This window comes from Anas acuta, chromosome 34 (assembly GCF_963932015.1).
Source record: "Anas acuta chromosome 34, bAnaAcu1.1, whole genome shotgun sequence".
NCBI lineage: Eukaryota > Metazoa > Chordata > Aves > Anseriformes > Anatidae > Anas > Anas acuta.
In genome coordinates, this window is record NC_089012.1 from 77,272 (window position 1) to 101,337 (window position 24,066).

The window sequence follows — 24,066 nt, forward strand, 5'->3', positions numbered from 1 at the left end:
AAAACCACCACACTCTCTCAGAGAGGGGTAAGGATTTTTGCTCAGGACTTGGCAGGGCTGATAGATAGGGCTTTAAACTAGAGTCGAAGGAGGAAGGGGATAAAACCAGACACACCGCTGATAAGCTGAGGGATGGTGCGCTAGAATCAGAGGGACGGTGTGCTAGTGAGGTCCTGCGGTCAGCTCCACAAGGCGCTGTGTGTAGGGAGGCGCATTTGAAGTGCTTCTACACAAACGCAGGCACTATGAGGAATCAAATGGATGAGCTAGAAGTCTTGGCCCTGTCCCACAGCTACGACATCATCGGCATAAGTGAAACCTGGTGGGATGAGTCCTGTGGCTGGTGTGTGGTGGAATTTTCTCCCAACAGAGGCAAACAGCACCTCTGTAGCCCTGCCATGTCACACGACCTCGCTTCCAGTGGCCACACACTTTATTTTTCTGACACGTATTCAACTTGCTGTCGACCAAAACCCCCAGATCCCTTTCTGCAAGGCTGCTCTCCAGCCTCTTCTGCTGGCCCTAAGTGGAACCCTGGGGAACCCCACTAGGGACTGGTCAACAGCCTGATGCAACCCCATTTCTGTAACCCCTTGAGCCCAACCCATCAGCCAACTTTTCACCCTAAACCGCATGTATTTATCTAGCTGTACAATGGACATTTTGTCCAGAAGGATACTGAGAGAAACAGTACTGAAAACTTGATGGAAATCCAAAACCTGGCATCCCTTGCTCAACTAGACGGGTGATGTTGTCATAAAAGGAAATTAAGTTTGTTAAACAGGACTTTCCCCTCATGAACCTGGGTGGGCTGTGATCAACGACTGCGTTGTCTTTCCGGTGTTCTTCAGTAATGCCCAGAAGAGTTTCTCCGTATTTTTACTAGGCTCTGAAGAGAGACTGGCGGGTCTGTAATTATTGGGCTCTTCTTTCTTGCCCTGCTTGAAACCTGTCACAATGATTGCCAGCCTACAGTCAACTTGGACCTCTCTGGCCTCCCAAGACCATTGAAAAATAATTGAGAGAGGTCTCACAAGGACATTAGTCGGCCCTCTGAGAACCCTGGAATGAATCCCCTCAGGCCCCGTAGACTCATATGCATCCAGTGTGGGTTTGGCTAGGAGGTTTTTGTTACCGCACTCATGGCCCCCCAACTCTGGGCCCCTTGGGTCCCAGAGCCCATCATTGCTCTTGAAGACAGAGGCAAAAGAGACATTAAATGGCTCTGCTTCGCCTATGTCTGTGTTTGTGAGGTGACCATCCTCAGCAAGTAACGGACCAATGTTTCCTCTAGCCCTCCTTTAGCAGTTCACATCTTCAATACACATATTAATGTATATATCTGCGTTGTCGCCCACACTACTAGCCAGCTTCACCCCTGAGCTTTGCCTGCACCAATTTTCTCCTGACAGAGGCAAACAGCACCTCTGTAGCCCTGCCATGTCACACGACCTCGCTTCCAGTGGCCACACGCTTTCTTTTCCCACTTAAGCTCTAGAAGAAGATCCCTGCTCAGCCAAGCTGGCCTCCTGCCCCGCCTGCTTGACTTCCAACATTTTGGAATCGCCTGCTCCTGTGCTCTTAGGAGGTCGTGCTTAAAAAGATGGACCCCGATACCTTCCAAAACAGCTTCTCAGGGGATCTTCCGAACTAGTTCCCTGAGCAGCCTGAACTCTGCCCTCCCCGTGTCCAAAGTTCACAGAATTGGAGGGGTTGGAAGGGACCTCAAGAGATCATCGGGTCCAACCCCCCTGCCAAAAGCAGGCGTACTGGCAGTTTTCCTCCAATCGCCAAAGATTTTTAAATGTGAAGTGTCAATAGAGAGCTATTTGTGTTTGTATGTTCTTTCTTTGAAGTCTCTGATGTCTGGGGGTTTCAGAACAACTGCTAACAACTAGTAACTGTTATGACTTCCGAATGGGACACTATGCAAGCCCCTGATATCTGGCCAGGCGGCCAGGAGATTAAGGAGAAGAAAGAAGCTGAAGGATGGCTAGAAGACAAAACTTGCAGGGAACGCTGTGTAAGCTTTTGACATGCTGCCAAGGAGTACAAAGGGGAAGGACAAGAAAAAAAACTGAGAGGAAGACTACGAGCCTTCAGCATGAAAGACCCCCAGAGACCCCCAGGGGGACCACCAGAGACTGATGCGCATGCTCCAGTAGGAGGGTTTGGATCCCGGAAGCTAATTATAATAACCCATTTTTTTTAGAAGTAGTAATGAATATGTATCAGCCTAGGAGCATAAAAATCAGCTGCTTGATGTAACTGGTGTGCGTCCTGGTGGAGCAGAGACTCCCGGCGCACCCAGCGCTGTTTGCTTACCTCTATTCCTTTAATAAATTGTAAACTTTGATGATAATCCTATTTTGAAGACTGAGCCATTTATAACACAAGCAACAGGTCTAGGATGGCACCTTTCCTTGTTGTCTCCCTCAGTAGCTGTACCAAGGAGTTGTCATCAAGGTGTGTGAGGAATCTCCTGGACCTGCTTGTATCAGCTGTGTGGTCTTCCCAGTTAACGTCTGGCAAGTTGAAGTCCCCCATCAGGACAAGGGCAGTTGAGCTAAGAGAGGTCTCTCTTAGTTGCTTAGCGAATAATTCATTGGTATCGCAAACACCCACTGCAACATCCAAGTGATTGCTTTCTCCCTTAATCCTTACCCAGAAGCTCTCGGCCACGTCCTTGTGCCAGCCCCTTGCCTCGCCTGCCCTGCCTATCCTTCCTGAAGAGCCCATACCCGTCCATCACAGCACACCAAGTCTCGCTTGTTCTGGGATGGAGCTGAAGCTTCCAGCTCCTCCTGCTTGTCCCTCATGCTGGGTGCATCGGTGCAGAAACATTCCAAATGTGCTCCAGTGTACCCAGCGTGGCATGGAGCAGGCCGAAGGATCTCGCTAGCGCACACTCCCTCCCATTTTGGTGTGCCACTTAGAAGATTCTGTCAGGACAGAACAATAATGGATGATGCTCAGAGGGCCTTACGGGGCAAGTGAGCTTTCCAGAAACACCTTTTACCCTGATCTCCTGGGAGGCAGCAGACTTCTCCATGGGTTGGGTCAGGCCGGCATATGCGGCCCTCTGTTCTGCTCAGAAGGGAGTCACTTATGACAGTAACCCTTCTCTTCTTCTTGATGGAGGTGGTCGTGATACTGGGGAAGGCTGACTTGCCCTAGAAAACCCCTCCAACCTGGATGGACCTTCATGCACATCATCGTTTGTGTGTCCATTACTTCCAGAGTCTGTTGTTTCAGGGCACCTGAAAGGAAGGTGAGGTAGGCAAGGAGGGGTTCGCCTGCTGCCCCGAGCAGATCTAAACTTCCATCCCTTCGTCACTGAGATGCACTCCTTCTGCCTGATGGCCAGAGGGTAGGGGATCCTCCATTTCCTCTGCTGTGTCTGCCTGACGCATCTGTCCCAGGGCTGGCACAGTACAGTTCAACCTTCTCCGACTCCCTGGTGCTCCTCAGCCTGCCCACCTCCTCTCGAAGCTCTGCCAGGAGGCTGAGCAGTTCTTCTACCTGGGCGCACCTACCACAGGTGGACTCACAGGATGGGATGTCAGGAAGAATTTCTTCATGCAGAGGGTGGAACCGGCTGCCCAGGGCACTGCTGGAGTCCCAGGCCTGGAGCTATTAAAGAAATGCGTGGACTTGGCGCTAAGGGCCGTGGTTTTGTGGTGGGCCTGGTGGTGTTAGCTGACGCTTGGACTTGAGCTGAAGGCCCTTTTCCAAGCGCAAGGGTTCTGTGACTCTTTCACTGGTTCAGTAGGCGCCATGCAGTCACCGGGCCCAGGGAAAAGACGTCCTTGGTGGCCTCCAAGTTAGCTCAGCGTCATGGCACCGAGTCACTGTGAAGGAGCTGCTGGAATAACGAGACAACAACCTAGTTCTATTAAAATATATATTGCTCTTTTGAGGACTGCTGCGGGGCTAGCGGCACCACAGCAGTGGAAATCTCCGTCCTGACGTTGTGTTATGCCTTGACATCAGGATCAGGGTGGTTTGAACTGCCAGGGAACAGACCATGGGTTCCGGGTCTTTCTTTGAAGGCTGGAGGACTGCAAAAGAAAGAAGAGCAGAGATGAAAACCCACTCCTTGCAGAGATCCCCAGGCATCCCCTGCAGACCATGCCAGCCCCACTCGACTCTTCCCCAGGCCAGGAGGAGCAGGAGGGACAAAGGAATCCGTTGAAAGCTGCTGCTCAGCAATGTCCCAAATGCAGCCACCAGTCCTTCCCCACCTGCGCACCACAGGTCAAGTGGGGCACCTTCACAAGCTGGTTCCCTCACCACCTGCCTCCATCCCTTGGGAGGATTCACACACTCCAGGAATCTCCTGGACTCTTTCCTCTCGCTATTGTGCTTCCCCATGAGAGCAAGGGCTAGCAATCGTGACCCTGCTCCTAGCTGCTTGTAGGCTGTCTCATCTCCCTCTTCGTCCTGGTTGCGTGCTCTACAACAGGCTCCCACCTTCTGTCAGCCTTACTGCCCTTTCCCCTGACTCTTCCTCAGGGACACTCAACCCTTTCAGCGGCACTGCCCAGCTCCAGGCTGGGAGGCCATTCCCTGACACCACAGGCTACCCCGTCTCCTCTCCCTCGTTCCTATGGCTGCATTGCTCCTCCGTCCCGAAGCATTTCCCTGGAGCAGGGCAAGGCACGGGGGCCTCTGCCGCTGTCCCCCCAGCCCTAGCACACCCCCCACTGCCCTCACTCACCTCTGAGGATTTCATCCAGCTTCTCCTCGCTCTGGTCCTCGCAGTAGCGCGCAGCAAGACCTAGACACAGAGACCCCATCAGAGCCCCGCTCCCCAGCACGCTCCCAGCAGCGCAGCCCCTGGCCTGGCCAGCCAGGCTGTGCCCCCTCCTGCACCCTGGAGCAAGGGCCCAGTCGGGGGGCTCTGGGGGCAACAGGGCAGTGCCTGGGGCTGCCAAAGGCTGCCCCAAGAGGGACCCAGGGGCTGGGCTCACCAATGAATCTGACGGCCTCAAGTCGCACAAGGGTCTGAGTGGCCTTCAGGTAGGGCTGGCTCTGCTGCAGGTATTCTTCTACTCTGCCTCTGTCCTGCTGCAGCTGGAGAGAGAGAGAACGCAGGGTCACGGGGCTTGCACACCCTCTCCAGGGTCTCCTCCAGCATCCTGGGGGCAGGGAGGGCAGAGGGGCCTGCAGAAGAGCCCCCTGGGGCTCTGTGCTGGCAGGAAGGGAGCGAGGATGCGGCTGCAGGCAGCGGGCTCTGGCCGGGCGCGTTTGCCCAGCTGGGGCAAACCAAGTTGGGTCCTTACCAAGCACTCTCCAATCCTCCATGTCTGTTTTGTCTGGACGAATCGCTTGAGCTCCTTGCATCGCAGAAACTTTGCAGCCACAGCAAGAGCTTCCCCAGAGGCCTGCGGAGCAGCAGAGGTTGGGAGGTAGCAGCACAGCCTTGGGAAGGAGACCCTCTGTCCCCTCCTCTTGGCAGGGCTGCGAGCCTTTCCCAGCGCGTTATGGGAGGCTGTGGTGGGGGGCAGCGTGCACTGGGTTCAGTGGCCAAGGCAAGGCCACGGGACAGCCACCATCGGAGGCAGCTCATGCTGCCGGCCAGAGATCCCCCACAGCAACCCTGTGGCATCAGCACACCCTTGCCCACATAACTGCTCAGCTCTGAGATCTGTACCTTTGCTACGCTCTCACTCTGGTCTCTCATGTGAAAGTAGAGTGGGAGAAGGCTCCTGTGCACTCTTCTCTCCATGTTCTTCATCCTTTGCCGCAGCACAGCCTCCACCACGGCTTGGAAGAGGCAGATGGAGTGCTCCCGCACCTGGCTGGACTCCTGGCAGGGAGGAGGACAGGAGGAATTTCAGCATTAGCGTGGCCGATGTGAAGGGAGCTCCCAGCACTGTGAGATGCTTCAGCGCTGGATCCTTCCCAGAGGAGCTGCTCAGGGGCAGCTGCAAGGCCTGGTGCCCGTGAAGGGCAACGCAATCGGTTGCCATCGCAGGCTGCCCGCCAGCCACCCCACTTTCGCCACCAGCCGCACCAGCCATGCCCAAGCAGAGCTCCCCAGCGCCTGGGCTGACGAGGAGACTGGGAAGGCCCTGCCTGAGTGCTGCCCACAGGGCCGGGCTGAAGGGCAGCCCTCGTTACAGGGGGCCCAGCTGAGGGCTCGGGCTCCCGCAGCACACTTACGTGGTCAAAGAGTGGCAGGAGCTTCTCAGCCAGCTGCGGAGGCGGGCCACCGTACTTCCACCTCTCCACATGAGCCATCACGTTTTTCAGCACAAGCAGGGCCTTCAGCACCATGTCTGTGTTGGTGTCCTGCAGAGCCTCCACAATGTCTGACAGCACGACCTGAATTTCCCTTGCCTGTAGGAAAGACACCATTTCCCTTCCGTGAGGCAGTGAGAGACCACCCTGGGCAAAGGGCTCTGGTTCCTGAGCACCAGCCTCCTGCCTTGCTTCCTGGCAGCGGGGAGGGACGGGAGGGCAGAAGAGCAAAGCCCCAGGCTGCCAACATGGCTTTGCTTGACGATGGCCCGCTCACCTTCTCAGGGCTCTCTGACACGGTGCAGAGCCCTTTCAGAACCAAAAAGCGCATCTCTGGTCTTGGGTGCCACAGGTAGCTCAGGAGGTGCACCGGGTTACCAAAGTCCTCCTCAGAAATGTGATTCTGGGCCAGCATCTGCAAGAAAGAGCAGTGAGAGCCTGGCAGGGCCCCCTGCAGCCTCTTCTTCTCCCACCTTTGGGCAGGGATGGGGCAGTGCCAGCTGGCACCAAAGAGGCACCAGGCGCGGGGAGCTACGGGGGCTTGCCGGCCCCAGGGACCATGTGTCCGTACGTCCTGCGGGAGCTGGCAGTTTGGGGGTAGATGGGCACAGGGCTGTGCCTGTGTGCCTGAAGGGGCACACGTAGCCCTGCTGGGAGCAAGGTTTCATCTGGGAACTCACAGCCAAGCGACGGATGCAGGTGTCTTTGGTGACTGCGGTGCACCAGTTGCGCAGCGGCAAGTCTTCCATCATGATGTTTAAAATCTTCTCCAAGGTCCTCGGCATGGCCAGGATCACCTCCCACATGGCCAGGTCAGTGCTGCAAGCCCAGAAGACTCTGTCAGTGAGGCTGCCTCAGCCGCAGGGCCACAAACTGGGCCAGCCCCAGAGGACCCAGGCTGTCCTGCAGCCCCTGTGACTTGGGGAGCACTGAGGGCCCAGCCTGGGCAGGCAGGAGGGGGCTGAGCTGGTGTTCCCTGGGGGCAGGGGGACTCTGGGCTGCCTTGGACAGCTGGGCTGCTGCAGCCCTGGCTGGCCCAGTAGGGCTGGAACACATTGGTGGGAAGGAGGGCTGTGCTCCTTGGGGATGTCCTGCCCTTTGCCATTGGTGTGGCAAGCAGAGAGTCTCCAGGTGCATCTCCCGACGCGGAACAAGCCCTCAAGGATGTTAAGGCCAGGACCTGTCAGGTGGCGGAGAGAACTGAAGCAGGTTCTTGACTTCTCTCCTGGGCATCATGTTGGTCAGCCTGAGAAGCAGGGAGTCCAGGCACTGCCGCGCTGATGCTGTGTGGATGCTGCCCAGGTTTCTCCTGATGCACTCCATGATCGTTGGCACCTTGGGGGACAAAGTGGGAATGGTGTTGCCAGCAGACCGCAGCCATTGCCACAGCTGCCACTCAAACTTTGGCCCCTTCCATTGCTCTCTGCTGGCTTCAGGTGGCTTCTGGAGCCCAAGAGACCCCGATGTGCGAGGGAGGCAGGGAGGGAGGCAGGGAAGGAGAGAGGAACAACGCCTGGAAGAGCTCAAGGGCAGGGCCATGGCCACAGGCCACTTACATCTGTCAGCCAGTAGTCAGGGACCTCCAAGGCTGCGTCCAGCACGCTGCAGGCCCCCTGCTTGTCATGGATGCTGGAGTCTGGTAAAGCTTCAAGGGCTGTGAGGATGATGTCCAGCCTCTCAGCAGGGAAGAGATGTCCTCCAAACCGCTGTGGGAAGAAGGAGGAGTGAAGACATGCCTCACTGAGTGTCCCAAGGGTGCTGCTTAGCTGAGCAGCAAGAGCGGCTCTGGAGAGAGGGCCCTCGGGGGAAGGGGTGAGGATGGGGCATATGGGGCCAGAGTGCTGGCCCTGCAGGTAACCAGGGCTTGCTGGTGGCCAGGAGGGCTGGAGCTGCTGCCGGGACACAGGGGAGCAGCCTTCGCATAGCCCCAGCCTGGGGACAAGAGGAACCCTCTCAGCAGGGCGAGTGAGGCCGTGCCAGCCCCACCGGTTCTGGACCCCTTTGCTCACACGAGATGCCTGCTGATGCTGCGGACAAGATCCCCAGCAAGGCCAGAGCTCATTACCTTGGCAATTTCACACGGAGTTGATGTTATAGAAAATGGAAGTTTTGCATACTCCAATTTCTTGTGTCTCTCTGCATAATTTACCATGTCCTCTCTGAATATGCATTCTAAACAGGGGGAAACAGCGAAGAGTCAGTAGGGAAGAGCATCTTTGCCAACAAGCTTGCCAAATGGTGAAAAGCACTTTCACTAGGAATGGCTGAGGAGGGAGGCTCAGACCCACGGCGAGGAGAGTGGTGGGCAGGGATGTAAAGCACAAGGTGAGGAGTGCTGGGAGCAAGAGGGACCTCAGGGATGATGCAGAAGGAGGAGAAGCAATGGCGTTGGGTGCCGTGGGGGTAGCAGCGTGTCACAGACCCCCTTCTGCTCGGGGTCAGGATGTGCAGGAAGCCCCCTGACACCTGCCTTTAAGACGGCAGGGAGCAAACAGTCAGGGAGCATTCTGGAGGGCGTCACCATCCCTGGTGATGCACGGCTGGCTCTGCTGTTCACTCCTCGGGGAAGATGCCGTTTGGGAAGTGCTCATCGATCGATGGCTTAGACTGGGGGACACCACAAAACAGCGTGGTAGGTGATCTGGGGAGGGTTGGGAAGGACAGCAGCAGAGAACTGCTCCTGGACGGCAGGTGAGCGTCTAGCTTCTGCGGAAAACGATAGCCAGAATGCTGCGGGAAGCTGCTGTGAGGAGCAGAGGAGGCCAGGGAACCTGGCAGAATTCCGTGGGCAGCCTCCACCAAGCACAAAAGCAATCCTTCACAATACTCAGGGAGAACAAGCAGACATACCAGGAGATGTCTGTGTGCAGATGGACATTGCCCACCACACCTTCTTACCTCTTACTTCTCTGACGACTGTGTACATGCGATGAAGACTTCCCAAAGCTGAGTGGCTCATGGAATCATCGCCACTGCTGAAAAGCAAGAGGTGGCCCAGCAGCTTGCCCAGGATGGGGATGCGCAGGTTGAAATCTGTGGGCTCATCGTTGCCATAGTTTTCAAAGTTCCCTAAGATCTGTTTGAGGAAGGGAGGAGAGACAAAGGGCTTAGTGGAGGCAGAGCCAGCCCCTGAGAGAGCACAGCCTGGGGAGGGAAGAGCAGGGGCAAAGGAGGGATGAAGACCCTCAATTCACAGTGCTGAGGCACTCATGTGCGTTGAGGGTTGCCTCGCAGGCACCCTTGCATGGCAGGATGCTCTGGGATGCAGGAAAGGGTGGAAAATTCCTTGTGCCTTACCTTGATCACCAAATACCAGCGGATGAAAGTAATCAGCCTCTCAATCACCTTCACAGCGCTCTCACGCACATCTGAGTTTTTGGAGCCAGCAAAGTCCAGCATCACCTGCGAGGAGAGAAGTTGCTGGGGGTTGACAGCGGTCTGCAAATGTGACCTGAGAGGATTCTTTGGAAATTCTTTGGAAATGCCAAACCTTCAACATATTCTGCATCTCTATGTTGAAACTGGCGATGGGACAGTTGAGTACGAAGCCCTCCAGCATGGTGTCCATGGCTTTCATAGTCTGCAGGGAGGACAGAAGAACATCGAATTATTTCTGTGGCCCTCCTCACCCCCAGGAGCTGGCTCTGAGCCCCTTGGGAGTTCAGGGGTGGCTTTGGGGCTAGAAAGCCACTGCGTGCAGACCTCCTGCAGCACAAGATCAGGTCGGGGAAGGGGAAGGGGTGAGGCTGGGAAAGCAAATCTGGGCCCCGGCCCTGCACTGGTCTCTGGTTGTGTCAGCACGGGGAAGCAAGGCAGCAGCTCACCAGGACTGGGGGTGCCGGTACCTCACCCAGCACATACCTCGGCGTAGAGCACTGCTGTCTCTGGCACATCTGACTCGGGAGGCAGAAAGAAGATGCTCTTGAAGCACACATGCAGGAGTCTCGTCTTTTTGCCACGCAGTGCTGTTGGCACGGTCTTGCTGAAGGAGAGAGAGAGAGGAGCCTGTTGGACGCAGTGCCTCGAGGCTTATGAAGGAGGACACGGACCTCCCTTGGCCAGGCATCCCTGGGAGGGACGGGCAGCCTCCCTGCCAGCTTCAGGGCCACCAGGACATTGCCACCAGGGGCTGGGCACGCACCTGAGGAGGGCGACAGTCTCCATGGCCTTCTGCCGGAATGCTGTGCGCAAGCTGTCCATGGGCTCCTTTTCCAGCAGCGCCTGCAGAGCACAAGCAGGATGAGACCTTGGAGCCGCCGGCACCCAGCAGCAGCAGAGCCAGCGCTGCCCCAGCCCTCGCCTCCCAGGGGGCTGGTGCCGGGGGGCCTTGCCCCTTCCCCAACCCGCTGCGCATCCTCTCACCATGATGTTCTCCACCAGGTTAGTTTGGCAGCAGAAGCCATGCAAGTTCATCGGCACACCCCTCTCTGTGACACATGTGCACAGATCGCAGATTTTGCTGAGGAACAGCATCTTCTGCTCCTCGTCGTCCTGGCAGCCACAAAGACACCAACAGAGCATTAGGGGGACACCCACGGCCAGCAGGACCAAAGCCTTGAGGGGTCTGGGGCTGTGTGGGACCCCTGGAGGGCAGCGCCAGGAGCACAGCTGTGATGCAAGCAGCTGCCATTACCTTTTCTGTGCCTCTGACATACGCCCTGATGAATTTCACGGCCTTGTCTCTGCACAGTTTCCATGCCTTACCTGGAAAGGAGGAAAGCAAAGAGTGCTGCAGTGAGGGGCTGAATGCAGGGGTGAGGAGAGGAAGGGCCCCAGCCCCAGAAGGACGTGGGGAGGCCGCGGGGATGCCCAGAGGCTGCAGCAGCTCCGCTGGGAAGAGAGGCTGAGGGAGCTGGGCTTGTGGAGCCTGGAGAAGGCTGCGGGGGGACCTCGCTGCAGCCTCCCCATGCCCAAAGGGGCCTCCAGGAAAGCTGGGGGGGGATCTTCATCATGGACTGCAGCGACAGGACAAGGGGTGACACCTTTAACCTCAAAGAGGGCAGGTTTCTTTCGGACAGGCAGGGATTTCTCTCCTTCACGCCCAGGGCAGTGAGGCCTTGGCGCAGGCTGCGGTGCCCCCTCCCTGGCACTGCCCACGGCCAGGCTGGGTGGGCTTTGGGCAGCCTGGGCTGGGGGGAAGCATCGTGATCGCCGAGGTCCCCCCCAGCCCAAAGCGTCCTGGCATTCTGTGGTGCTGCGGAGGAAGCTCGGCCCCGTCAGCCCAAGCGCCGCTTTACCCAGGGAAGGAGTCCTGGAGTCAGGCAGGGGTCTCTGTGTCCCCAACCCTCCCCACCCCATCCCTAAGACTCACTGCGATCCAGCAGCTGCGACTCCCCTTCAGAAGCAGCCTCTGGAGTGGGAGAGCTCACAAGGATAAACCGGCATCTCCTCCGGGCGGGCGGTTGCGGCATTGTGGGACGTGGGCTATGCTCGGGGACTCCTCGAAGGCCCTGTGCTCCTGCCCTGTCCGTCACTGCCGTGCACCGACACTGAGGGTCCGAGCCACGGCTGCGCTCTTATAAGGCGGAGCCCTGGGGTGTCACCAAGTGACGTCACAATGGGTGCCACTGTGACACGCGCCTGGGCTGGGTGGGCACCCATTGTGACGTCACTTGGTGACACCCCAGGGTGCTGCCTGACGCGAGCGCAGCCGTGGCTCGGACCCTCAGGCCCTGCTTCCCAGGACGTGGCTGAACACCGCTCGTTGATGGGAAGTAGAGAATAATTTTTTTTTTCCCTCTCTCCGTGCTCCCGCGCGGACTGATTGTTTCTTTTGTTTCGTTTTTTTTTTTTCCTCCCCATTCCCTTTCCATTTAATTAAACCTTTCTCATCTCAAACCTCGAGTTCTCTGTGTTGTATTTTCTCCCCCTTCCTCTTTGAGGAGAGGGGGAGTGAGAGAGCGGTTGTGGTGGAGCTCGGCTGCCCACCTGAGTGAAACCACCACACTTTGTCCCAGCAGCTGCGGTGCCTTGTGAGGGGCTGGGGCTGGGGTGGCCGTGCCCAGAGCCCTGCAGCAGCCTGTGGAGGGCATTGCCCTGGGGCCAGCCCAGCCTGGGCTGCTGGGCTGGGCTGGGCTGGAGAGAGGGCAGGGTGGTGGGGAGAGGTGGGCAGGGGCCGGGCTGGGCTGGGCAGTGCCCGGCAGAGCACTTTGTTGACTTTGATGACTTTCACCTATTTCTTTGAGGACTGTAGACACCCGTCTCTGTTCACCACCTTGCTCTCATCCCAGCATTTCCATCATTTCACCAGTGTCTCATCAACCCTCCCCAGCTGCTCCTTCTCACACAAAGCCATGCTCTGATCACAGACGCTCTTTGGGTGACCTCTGGCAACGCAGCACAACACTCTGAGGGACAGTTCTTCCTCCTCGTGGCCAGCACCAACATTCCAAAGTGCACTTTGTGGCAGTTTTTTCTCTCCTACTCTTTTCTACTACAAAAGAAAGCTCCATCAGGGTGGAACCCCCTCCTAAAGTAGGCATCCCAATCCATCAGGCTCCTTGCGGCCTGTCAGCCAACCAGACAGAAGTCACCGCACCAGCATCTTCCAAGCCATGGGCCTGCTGCTGTCCAGTCATGGACTCAAGCAGAAGGGACAGGACAACCCATATGTGGGCCTTCTTTCTGCATGGGTCCTCCTGGGTATGTAGGCAGAGGGGATCCCACAGTCAGCATGCCAGCCAGGTGCCTTTTGCTGGCCTACCAGGGCCACTGGCAGATGTCAGCCGAAAAGTACCGATCCCAGCTCTAAGTCAAGGGTGACCTGCCACCTACAGACAGAAGTGACCTCTCAGTCCCTTTCTGTGACATGATCCTGCTGCTTCCCTATCAACTGCAGAGACAGAAGTGACCCCACAGTGACCACCACAGTCACACTCCCCTGCTGGTGCAGGAGATCCTGAGGCAGAGCTGAGCTCATCAGAGCATTCTCCTCCGTCTCCCCCTTGTGACCTACTAGCTGATCAGATCCATGGCCCCTCACATTCATCTTTGAATGCCATGTGACTGCCCAGTAACCTCACGATCCCTGCCCTGCCCAAAAGGGCAAAGCACCTAAAGGTTAGGAAAAGGGTTAAAAGTGAGAAGGTTAATGTACGGGAATAGGGGCTTTCAGTGTTAGGTGTTCGTGTATGGGATTAAGGTTTCCCTTTCTAGGTTAGAGATTAATCAAATGTGTAGTGGGAGGGTAGGGTATTCTTCTTAGGATGTGTTCTGCTTAGGGTATGTGAAAGGTCTTTGGTTGAGGGTTTTTTTTTAGGTCTGCAAGGGCTAAATAGAACATTTTAATGATCGCGTTAAGGGCAGGGATCAGGGTGAGCAAGACAGTAAAGGTAGGGGAAAGGGGCTATGGGCTGACTTTTTGCTTCGAGGGATATTGCGGTCAAATATTAGAGCAGAGTATTCCTGTCAGTGTGTGGAGAAGCCTTTAGTTTTATGGAATTCAGGTTACTGGCTAAAATACGGTAATGGCCTCACGTGACTGCTTTAAGTCAGCTTTAAAGTGAGATGAAAACTACCCGATCATTCTTACATCTTCAAAACCATTAGCTTCTGCTGTCCAAGCTCCTCTTCCCTCCCCAAAATCTCACATCTCTCCTGTCTAGGCTTATCCTGAATTCACTGTATCAGTCATCTTCTTAGAGGCAGCTTTCTGATGACTTTCATGAACACAGAGTATCTGTCTTACCTCTGCTGGCTACTCTGTTCCTGAGAAAGAAGCAGCTTCTAAGCCAGCATGGAGAAGGACACAAAGGGTCTGTAGGAGCACCTTGCACAATGTGCCCAGCAGTTCTGCACCACCACAAAAGTGCACATCCTGCCTACAAGTTTTGGTTCCAGAATGGCTCCTATGGATCCAGGGTAACTTCCCAGGCCCTTATGTATGCTTCAGTTTCCCCCAGGCATCTTGAAGGCAGCAGCTGCCTCTGTGTAGAAAACTGAAAGCAGCCCTGAAGGATGACTTTAGGCAAAAGCTGACACTTCTGACATAACCCCTATCCAAGACCTCTTCCTTTATGGGGCTTACCCAGTACTTAGGAAGAGTGGAACTCACAACCTGTATGCATAGCAGGTGCCTTCTTCTGGTCTATCACTGACACTGGCAGATGTGAGCCTAAAGGCACGTATCCCAGTCAAGAGTCAAGGGATGACCTGTTGGCTACTTCAGAAAGAGCTCAACTCACAATCCACTTCACAAATATTCCCTTAGGAATGGATTAGGAATTTCTGAAGCACCACCGACTTTGTGATACAACACCTACAAAACACATACTTTCTTTCAAAATCATTAGTTTCTGCTGCCCAAACTCCTCTTCCCGCCCCCAGATCTCACATCTCTCCTGGCCAGCCTTCTCCTAACCTCCCCATATCGGTCATCTGTTTGGGAGCAGGATTCTCATGACATTCATGATCTCAGGGTACCTGTCTCACCTCTGCTGGCTACTCTGTTACTGAGAAAGAAGCAGCTCCTAAGCCAGCATGGAGCACCCTGCACAAAGTGCCCAGCACCACCATAGAAGTGTGCTGCCTACAAATTTTGGTCCCCAAATGGCTGCTTTGGATCCAAGGTAACTTTTTCCCAGGCCCTTATACATGGTTCATTTTCCCCCAGGCATCTTGGCAGTGGCTCCCTCTGTACAGAAAACTGAAAACAGCCCTGAAGGATGACTTCAGGCAAATGCTGACACCTCTGACATGACAACCCCGATCCAAGACCTCTTCCTCTTTGGGGCCTACCAGGTACTTAGGAAGAGTGAATTGCATGAACTACATGCAAAGCAGGTAACCTGCACTTGCCTTTCAGGTACATTCAGAGAGATGAGCTTAATGGCACTGCTCCCAGCCAGGAGTCAAGCGATGACCTGTCAGCTACTTCAGAAAGAAGTCACCTCACACGCCATTAAACAGCCATTTGCTTCCAACTAGATTAGAAATTTCTGAGGCACGACTGACCCCTTATTAACATACCTACAAAACATTCTCTTTTTGGCCCTGGACCTGCCCAGGCAGTGATCTGGTTGTGACTCTTCCAGCCCAAGGCACTGCTGCTCAACTCCCAGCCTCTCTGATGCATGGGAGCCAGTTCTGTACCAGTCCAGTCAGGTGCTAGGCCAGGAGGGACCTTGCAGGCAATCTTCAAGGCCCGTGCCTGTTGGCGGTCTCTCAGCTCCTTGTGCACAGCAAAGATAACGCTCAAATCCAGAAGCCATGTGCCTGAAGCTGGCCTAGAACACACTCAGGGAAGGGCCCTCCCAGCCCCAGCCCCAGCCCCAGCCCCAGCCCCAGCTGGCGGTGCTGCTCTGTGGAGTGAGGGGGCTGTGGTGCCCAGGGCACAGGGACACTCTGCAGGGCCATGCTGGGCAGGCTGGGAGGCAGACCCAGCTCATGGGGTCACTGCCATTGCCCCAGGGCCGCAAGGAATCACGCGCCAGACTCCTTTGCTGGGGCTGTGTTGTGGTTTAACGTGGCCAGCAGGTAAGCACCACACAGCTTTTTGCTCACCCTCCCTCCTCCCTCTCTGGAATGGGGGAAAGAAATGAGAAAGTGAATCCTGTGGGTTGAGATAGAGACAGTTTATTAAGGAAGGAAAGGGGAGGGGAGGGGAGGGGAGGGGAGGGGAGGGGAGGGGAGGGGAGGGGAGGGGAGGGGAGATATCATAACTTGTGGAAACAGACAGCTTTCCATCCGCTAGCCTTCTGTGACTCTGTACTGCAATTCCGTTCAACTGGTTACTCCTTTATTACCCAAACTCTCCTGCAACTCCTGATACTGCTAACTTGTCACAGATAGCACAATCACACAAAGGTTGAAACGTCTGCCTGCAGACATGAAAGGCTGACAGAATGGAGCATCTGTCCAGGGGAACCTTGAGAAACTGCAGGATTTTGCCTACAGAAACCTCTTGACATTTACAAGAAGAAAAGCCTCATCCTGCACCAGAGGAAGAGGAACCCCACACATCAGGGCAGACTGGGACCCTGCTGAGTGAGCAGTGCCCAGGAGGAGGAGGGCCTGGGCACCACGAGGGATGCCATACGAGCTCACCAGGAGCTCACCAGGAACCAGGCCAACTTCCTACAGAGCTGCCTTATGAGGAGCATGGCCACCAAGAAAATGTAAGTTACCATGCTCGGCTCCGATCTGATGAGACACCACACAGCCAGCAGGGAAAGAGGTGCAGGTCTGTGAATCTCTTGGACAGCCTGGTGTGGAGAGGAGCAAGCACACTGGAAAGGCTGAAAGTCCCAACAGGCCTGAAGTCTGTGTGTCAATGGCTAGGGCTCTTGTCTCCGACAGCGAGGCCTATGAGGAGGCAGCTTCTTGTTAAAGCACCAGGGTCTCATTGCCTCCTCACCAGCCATGAACCAGGCAGGAGTCGTACCCTTCTCCTGCACTGGGCCATGGACATCCCCATCTCCTACTGCCCAGGAAGAGCCCTGAGCTCCTGTGTGAAGGGAAAGGATCTCCCTTCCCAGGAGCCTGGGGTCAAAGCCTGTTTTTCAATACATCAGTGTCACCTTCACATTTGTCTACCTGTCCTCACTGCCTCCAGTGTTCTGCTCTAATGAGCTCCAAGGGAGGCTGTGTCAGTGCCAGCAGAGTCCCCCCTCAGGGGGACACTGCAGGAAACTTGCATCTGCCTTGGATTTCTTGAGAGATTTCTTCAACGCACTCTCAGTGCCTGAGGTTCATGGGCTCATCGCCAAAGCCCCCAGAGGGCTGATTCCAATGCCTCTGCTGCTGATCTGGGCTGGGCTCCTGGGACAGAGAGAGCTCCTGGCAAGAGGGCCCTGGTGCAGAGAGACAGCTCTGCCCAGGAGCAGCTCCTCTGCACAGCGCAGAAGGGCTGGGGGCTCTGAGCCCCATGGGGAGAGGAGAGGAGAGAGGGGTTTGTTATAAATGGCTCAGGATTCAAATTAGGATTAAATAAAAAAATAGGATTTATTAAAAGAATATAAAGGAATAGAGGTAAGCAAACAGCGCTGGGTGCACCGGGAGTCTCCACTCCACCAGGACGCACACCAGTTACATCAAGCAGCTGATTTTTATGCACCTAGACTAATACATATTCATTACTACTTCTAAAAAAGTAGATTATTATAATTAGCTTCCGGGGTCCAGTTCCTCCTACTGGAGCATGCGCATCAGTCTCCTCTGGGGGTCTCTAGGGGTCTTTCATGCTGAAGGCTCGTAGTCTTCCTCTCACCCTTTGTACTTACTCGGCACTATTCCAAGTTTATGGAACACTCTCTGTACACTCTCCGCAGGTCTTGTCTCCCAACCGTCCTTCAGCTTCTTTTTTCTTCCTCTTAATCTCTTGGCCCCCCTGGCCAGATACCAAGGATCTCATAACAGTCACCAGCAGTCACCAGTTATTATCAGTTGTTCTGAAACTCCCAAACAGGTTGACGACTCACGAGCAATTAAAACATTCTTTCCCAGCTATTTACAGTCATCTACATAACATCTATAGCAGTGTTAAATCAATCTCGAAGAAGACAGAAAAAAAACTGTAACTGTTAGAACTAGAAGTCAGGAATAACAAAAGCAAACAGGTTCATAAATTTAAGGAGTGTTTTCTGAAGACTTGATAAATTGACTGGAATGAGGGGGAGACTGGGACACACTGCATCTGTGGTTCAAGAATTAAACTGCCAGTGCAGGGCCCAGAGGCAGACAGGATTCAAACAGAGGCAGACAGGATTCAAACAGAATTATTCTTTATGGACACGAATTTATGGACACAAATTGGAATTGTTAAAACATTCCTCACAGGTTGGAGGCAGTTGGGAGTGGGAGGGTGCTGAGAGCTGCCTGCAGGAGAAACCTGCACAGCCCTTGACAAGGTAAGTCTCTGGCTGCAGGGCCATGCAGCTGCAGCTCCTGGAAGGGTCTCGTGCTGGGTCTTGTTTCTGGGAGGGCGGTGGGCAATGCAGTAGGCTGTGAGAGTCCTGCTGGATTGCACTGCGAGGTGAGGAAGTCTGGCAGAAGCCCCTTGGAGTGGCCTAAGCCAGGTGCCCCTGACACCCTAGAAGCCTCGAACACCCTGCTGGTGATGCAGGGCTCTCTCTCAGCTGCCCCATAGCTCCTGCTGCATGGAGGTGCCCCTTGGCAGGGCCCTGGTGGTGGCAGGGTGCTGCAGGGCAGCGCTGAGCACAGCCGCGTGGGATGGGGTCTGTGAGCACAGGCGGGGGAAAGAAGAGTTTGGCCAAGATCAGCAGGAACAGAGTGGCCAAGAATCCTCTAGGTACAGCATGTTGTGTGCCTGGGATACTGGAATACCCCAGCGTGTGGATATTCACCTGTCTGTGGGGTGTTTTCCTGGGCTTCAGGCTGCTCTCCAGCAGGATGCAGCTCTCTCGTGGCATCCTTGTGGCATCCAGGCGTCCCAAGGAGAAGACACCTCCTTGCTAAGGCCATGTCCGTGCTGCTGGATGTCTGTCTGTGGGCAGCTGGAGTGAGGCCTCGGCAGCCCTGGCTAGGGGGGAAGAGCTGAGATCCTGCTCAGGCCCCCAGGGCCAAGGTAAGGATTCTGTCCAGCCTCACTCAGACTGGGGCTTCTCTGCTCTCAGCTGTCTCTGTTTTTTTCTCAGCGTAACACGAGTATGATCGGTGTCCTAAGCATTACAGGGGGAATTATAAGAAAATACAGCAAATAAAATCTCTCTTGCTCTACAGTGTGGTCGGATGAGTTGTTTGCAAAAAGACTGCATGGCTCATTGATCTGACAAGTGGACTGCACTTGAGTTTCCCCCATGGTCCTGCTTCCCTCCTGCTGCACAGCAGGAAGGACTCCTCTGGAGCCCACAGCAGCCCCTGCTCCCAGTGTCACACGCAGCCAGCACCACCCAGAGCTCAAGCAAGAGAGCTGCAGAAAGGTTCTCATGCACAGAGAGAGGCTTATCTGCGGGCTTTCCAGGAGATGAAATAGGTTTTCCTCATTGAAGTCTGTTCTATTTTTTTTTTCTCCTCTTCAAAGATACCTGTGTCCAAAGTCAGCAAATGCCCAACAGCAGCTCTGTGAGCGAGTTCCTCCTGCTGGCATTCGCAGACACGCGCGAGCTGCGGCTCCTGCACTTCGTGCTCTTCCTGGGCATCTCCCTGGCTGCCCTCCTGGGCAACGGCCTCATCCTCACCGCCGTAGCCTGCGACCACCGCCTCCACACCCCCATGTACTTCTTCCTCCTCAACCTCGCCCTTCTCGACCTGGGCTGCATCTCCACCACTCTGCCCAAAGGCATGGCCAATGCCCTCTGGGACACCAGGGCCATCTCTTAGCACGGGTGTGCTGCACAGGTCTTCTTTTTTGTCCTCTTGGTTGGAGCAGAGTATTCCCTTCTCACCATCATGGCCTACGACCGCTACGTTGCCATCTGCAAGCCCCTGCACTACGGGAGCCTCCTGGGCAGCAGAGCTTGTGCCCAGATGGCAGCAGCTGCCTGGGGCAGTGGCTTTCTCAGTGCTGTCCTGCACACTGCCAATACATTTTCCCTGTCCCTCTGCCTTGGAAACGCAGTGGCCCAGTTCTTCTGTGAGATCCCCCAGATCCTCAAGCTCTCCTGCTCAGATGCCTACCTCAGGGAAGTTGCTGTACTCTTATTTACTCTTTCTTTAATCTTTGCTTGTTTTGTTTTCATTATGTTGTCCTATATACGGATTTTCAGGGCTGTGCTGAGGCTTTGTGTCTGAGAAGGACCAGCACAAAGCCTTTTCCACGTGCCTCCCTCATCTGGTTGTGGTCTCTCTGACTGTCAGCACTGGCATGTTTGCCTACCTGAAGCCCCCCTCCATCTCCTCTCCATCCCTGGACCTGTTGGTGGCCGCTCTATTCTCGGTGGTGGCTCCAGCAGTGAACCCCTTCATCTACAGCATGAGGAACAAGGACCTCAAGAATGCCTTGTGGAAACTGATGACTTGATTTGCTTCGGAAGCAATAATTTCACAGTCTGTTTCTGCAGATTACTCAGAATATCACTTACACAGAGCAACCTATATTCCCTTTTTTGTTGTTTTTGTGTGTGTGAGTGTGTATTTTTAGTACTGGTATTACTTAGTTTTGTGTTTTGTTTTGTTTTGTTTTGTTTTTTTCAGGTTAGGTTGCCCAATAAAATGTCATTTTTGTCCCACTCCCAATTCTGTACGTGTGTTTAGTGTATGTACTGAGTCTCTGTCCATGTGGAATTATGGTCTCTGTGAACTTTTAACGAAATAAAACAGCCTACACTGCCTTCTTTGTCTGATGTCCTTCCTCTGAGACCTGGTCTGGCTCTGCTGGGGCAGTGCCCATTTGCAGAGGAAAAGAGTCCCATTCCAGCAGCACAGCCAGGGAGCACCAGCGCTTGGGGCATGCCAAGCTGCTCTCTTGCCTCTGCCGCCCTCTCCTGCTGGTGGGGCCAGGCCCGGCTGCTCCTGGAGCTTGGTGCCAGTGCTGTTGTGGGGCTGTGCTGGGACTGCTGGCAGGTTAATGTTTCTTGCAGAGGGAATTAGCATCTGCCAGCAGAGTCCAGGGTATTGGCCGGAGCAGCATGAGCCCATAAAACAGGTGGAGCCCGCAGAGCATGAGCCTGTGCAAGGTGAATTTAGCAGAGCTCAAGTGCTCAAGCTGCTGCCAACAGGCAGAGGAGAGCTCTGCAGCCCCAGGACACGCAGTAGCCCCAGCAAAGGAGGCTGGTGACTGATTCCTTGCAGCCTTGGGCAATGACAGTGACCCCATGAGCTGGGTCTGCCTCCCAGCCTGCCCAGCATGGCCCTGCAGAGTGTCCCCGTGCCCTGGGCACCACAGCCCCCTTGCTGTGCAGAGCAGCACCGCCAGCTCGGGCTGGGGCAGGGGCTGGGAGGGCGCTTCCCAGAGTGTCTTCTAGGCCAGCTTCAGGCACACAACATCTGCATGTCAGAGTGATCTTTGCTGTGTGCAAGGAGCTGAGAGACCAACAACAGTCATGGGGCTGGAACATTGCCTGCAAGGTCCCACCTGCCCTAGCACCTCCCAGAACTGGCACGGAACTGGTTCACATGCATCAGAGGGTCTGGGAGCCCAGCAGCAGTGCCATGGGCTTGAAGGATCACAATCAGATCACTTCTACCTGGGCAGGTCCTAGGCCAAAAAGGGGGTGTTTTGTAGGTATGATATTATGAGGCGGTGGTGCCTCAGAAATTCTAAGTCCCGCAGGAAGTGAATGGCTGTTAAATGGCCTTTGAGGTGGCTTCTTGGAGAAATAGCTGGCAGCTCATCCCTTGACTCCTGGCTGGGATCTATGCCATTAGGCTCATATCTGCAAAAGTACCTGAAAGGCAAGCAGAAGGCACTTGCTGTGCCTGTAGTTTGTGAGATGCGCTCTTTCCGAGTACCTGGTAGGCCCCATAAAGGAAGAGGTCTTGGATAGGGCTTGTCATGTCAGAGGTGTCAGCTTTTGCCTGAAGTCATCCTTCAGGACTGCTTTCAGTTTTCAACACAGAGGGGGCCACTGCCTCCAAGATGCCTGGGGTAAACCGAACCATGCACGAGGGCCTGGAAAAAGTTACCCTGGCTGCATAGGAGCCATTCTATATCCAAAAGCTGGAGGCAGGAAACAAATTTTTAGCGTGGTACGGAGCTGCAGGGCACATTGTGCAGGGTGTTCCTGCAGCCTTTATGTTCTTTTCCATCCTGGCTTCGGTGCTGCATCTGTCTTAAGAAAGGAGTAGCCAACAGAGGTAAGACAGACACTCTGAGATCATGAAAGCCATCAGAAAACTACCCCTAAGAAGATGACTGATATGGGCAGGTCAGAAGAAGCCTGGCCAGGAGAAATGTGAGATTTGGGAGAGAGAAGAGGCCAGCAGGAATCAATGATTTCTGGGAGGCTAGAAGGTTCAGGCAATGTTGATTCTGCTGTAGCACTGACTTAAAAGAGTCATGTAAAGACCTTGCCCTATTTTAACCAGCAACATTAATCCTTAAACCTAAATGCTACTGTACACACTGTCAGGAATCCACTACTCTAATGCCTGACCTCAACGCATCCCTTGAAGCCAAAATTCATCACATAGCCCCTTCCCCTTGTTTTTACTCTCTTAATCACTCTGATCCCTGACCTTAACACTAGCATTAAAATGCTCTTTTTAACCCTAGGAAACTGCCTGAGAGACCTAAACAAAACCCTAAACCACAAAGCTTGTCCATACCCTAAACACAGACCTGATACCCACATAAGAATACCAAAACATTCCCATTCAAACTTTGCTTAATCTTTAACCCAGTAAGGTGGGCCCTAGTCCCTAGTCATATACATGAACACCTAACACCCAAAACCCCTGTTCCTGTGCATTAACCTCCTCACCTTCAGCCCCTCTACTAAGCCTTAACTTTAGGCCCGTCATCCCTTGGGACAGGGCAGGAACCATGAGGTTGCTCTGCAGTCATGGCACTCAAAGCTGAATGTGAGGGGCCATGGATCTCATCAGATTGTGGGCCACAAGGAGGAGACAGGGGAGAATGCTCTGATGAGCTCAGCTCTGCCTCAGGAAGTCCTGCACCAGCAGGAGCAATGTGACTGTGGCAGTGACGGTAAGGTCACTTCTGTCCCTGCAGAAGATAGGGCAGCAGCAGGAACATGTCACAGAAAGGGACTGAGAGGTTACTTCAGTCTGTAGGTGGCAGGTCACCCTTGACTTAGAGCTGGGATCGGTACTTTTCGGCTGACATCTGCCAGTGGCCCTGGTAGGCCAGCAAAAGGCACCTGGCTGGCATGCTGACTGTGGGATCCCCTCTGCCTACATACCCAGGAGGACCCATGCAGAAAGAAGGCCCACATATGGGTTGTCCTGTCCCTTCTGCTTGAGTCCATGACTGGACAGCAGCAGGCCCATGGCTTGGAAGATGCTGGTGCGGTGACTTCTGTCTGGTTGGCTGACAGGCCGCAAGGAGCCTGATGGATTGGGATGCCTACTTTAGGAGGGGGTTCCACCCTGATGGAGCTTTCTTTTGTAGTAGAAAAGAGTAGGAGAGAAAAAACTGCCACAAAGTGCACTTTGGAATGTTGGTGCTGGCCACGAGGAGGAAGAACTGTCCCTCAGAGTGTTGTGCTGCGTTGCCAGAGGTCACCCAAAGAGCGTCTGTGATCAGAGCATGGCTTTGTGTGAGAAGGAGCAGCTGGGGAGGGTTGATGAGACACTGGTGAAATGATGGAAATGCTGGGATGAGAGCAAGGTGGTGAACAGAGACGGGTGTCTACAGTCCTCAAAGAAATAGGTGAAAGTCATCAAAGTCAACAAAGTGCTCTGCCGGGCACTGCCCAGCCCACCTCTCCCCACCATCCTGCCCTCTCTCCAGCCCAGCCCAGCCCAGCAGCCCAGGCTGGGCTGGCCCCAGGGCAATGCCCTCCACAGGCTGCTGCAGGGCTCTGGGCACGGCCACCCCAGCCCCAGCCCCTCACAAGGCACCGCAGCTGCTGGGACAAAGTGTGGTGGTTTTACTCAGGTGGGCAGCCGAGCTCCACCACAACCGCTCTCTCACTCCCCCTCTCCTCAAAGAGGAAGGGGGAGAAAATACAACACAGAGAACTCGAGGTTTGAGATGAGAAAGGTTTAATTAAATGGAAAGGGAATGGGGAGGAAAAAAAAAAAAAAAAAACGAAACAAAAGAAACAATCAGTCCGCGCGGGAGCACGGAGAGAGGGAAAAAAGAAATTATTCTCTACTTCCCATCAACGAGCGGTGTTCAGCCACGTCCTGGGAAGCAGGGCCTGAGGGTCCGAGCCACGGCTGCGCTCGCGTCAGGCAGCACCCTGGGGTGTCACCAAGTGACGTCACAATGGGTGCCCACCCAGCCCAGGCGCGTGT

The 24,066-nt window shown here is 54.8% G+C and overlaps 1 pseudogene; it reads left to right on the forward strand.

Moving 5' to 3' along the window:
- Window positions 1-7,134: 7,134 nt before the first annotated feature.
- LOC137846591 (olfactory receptor 14C36-like) lies at window positions 7,135-20,474 on the forward strand (annotated as a pseudogene).
- The last annotated feature ends 3,592 nt before the right edge of the window (window positions 20,475-24,066 follow it).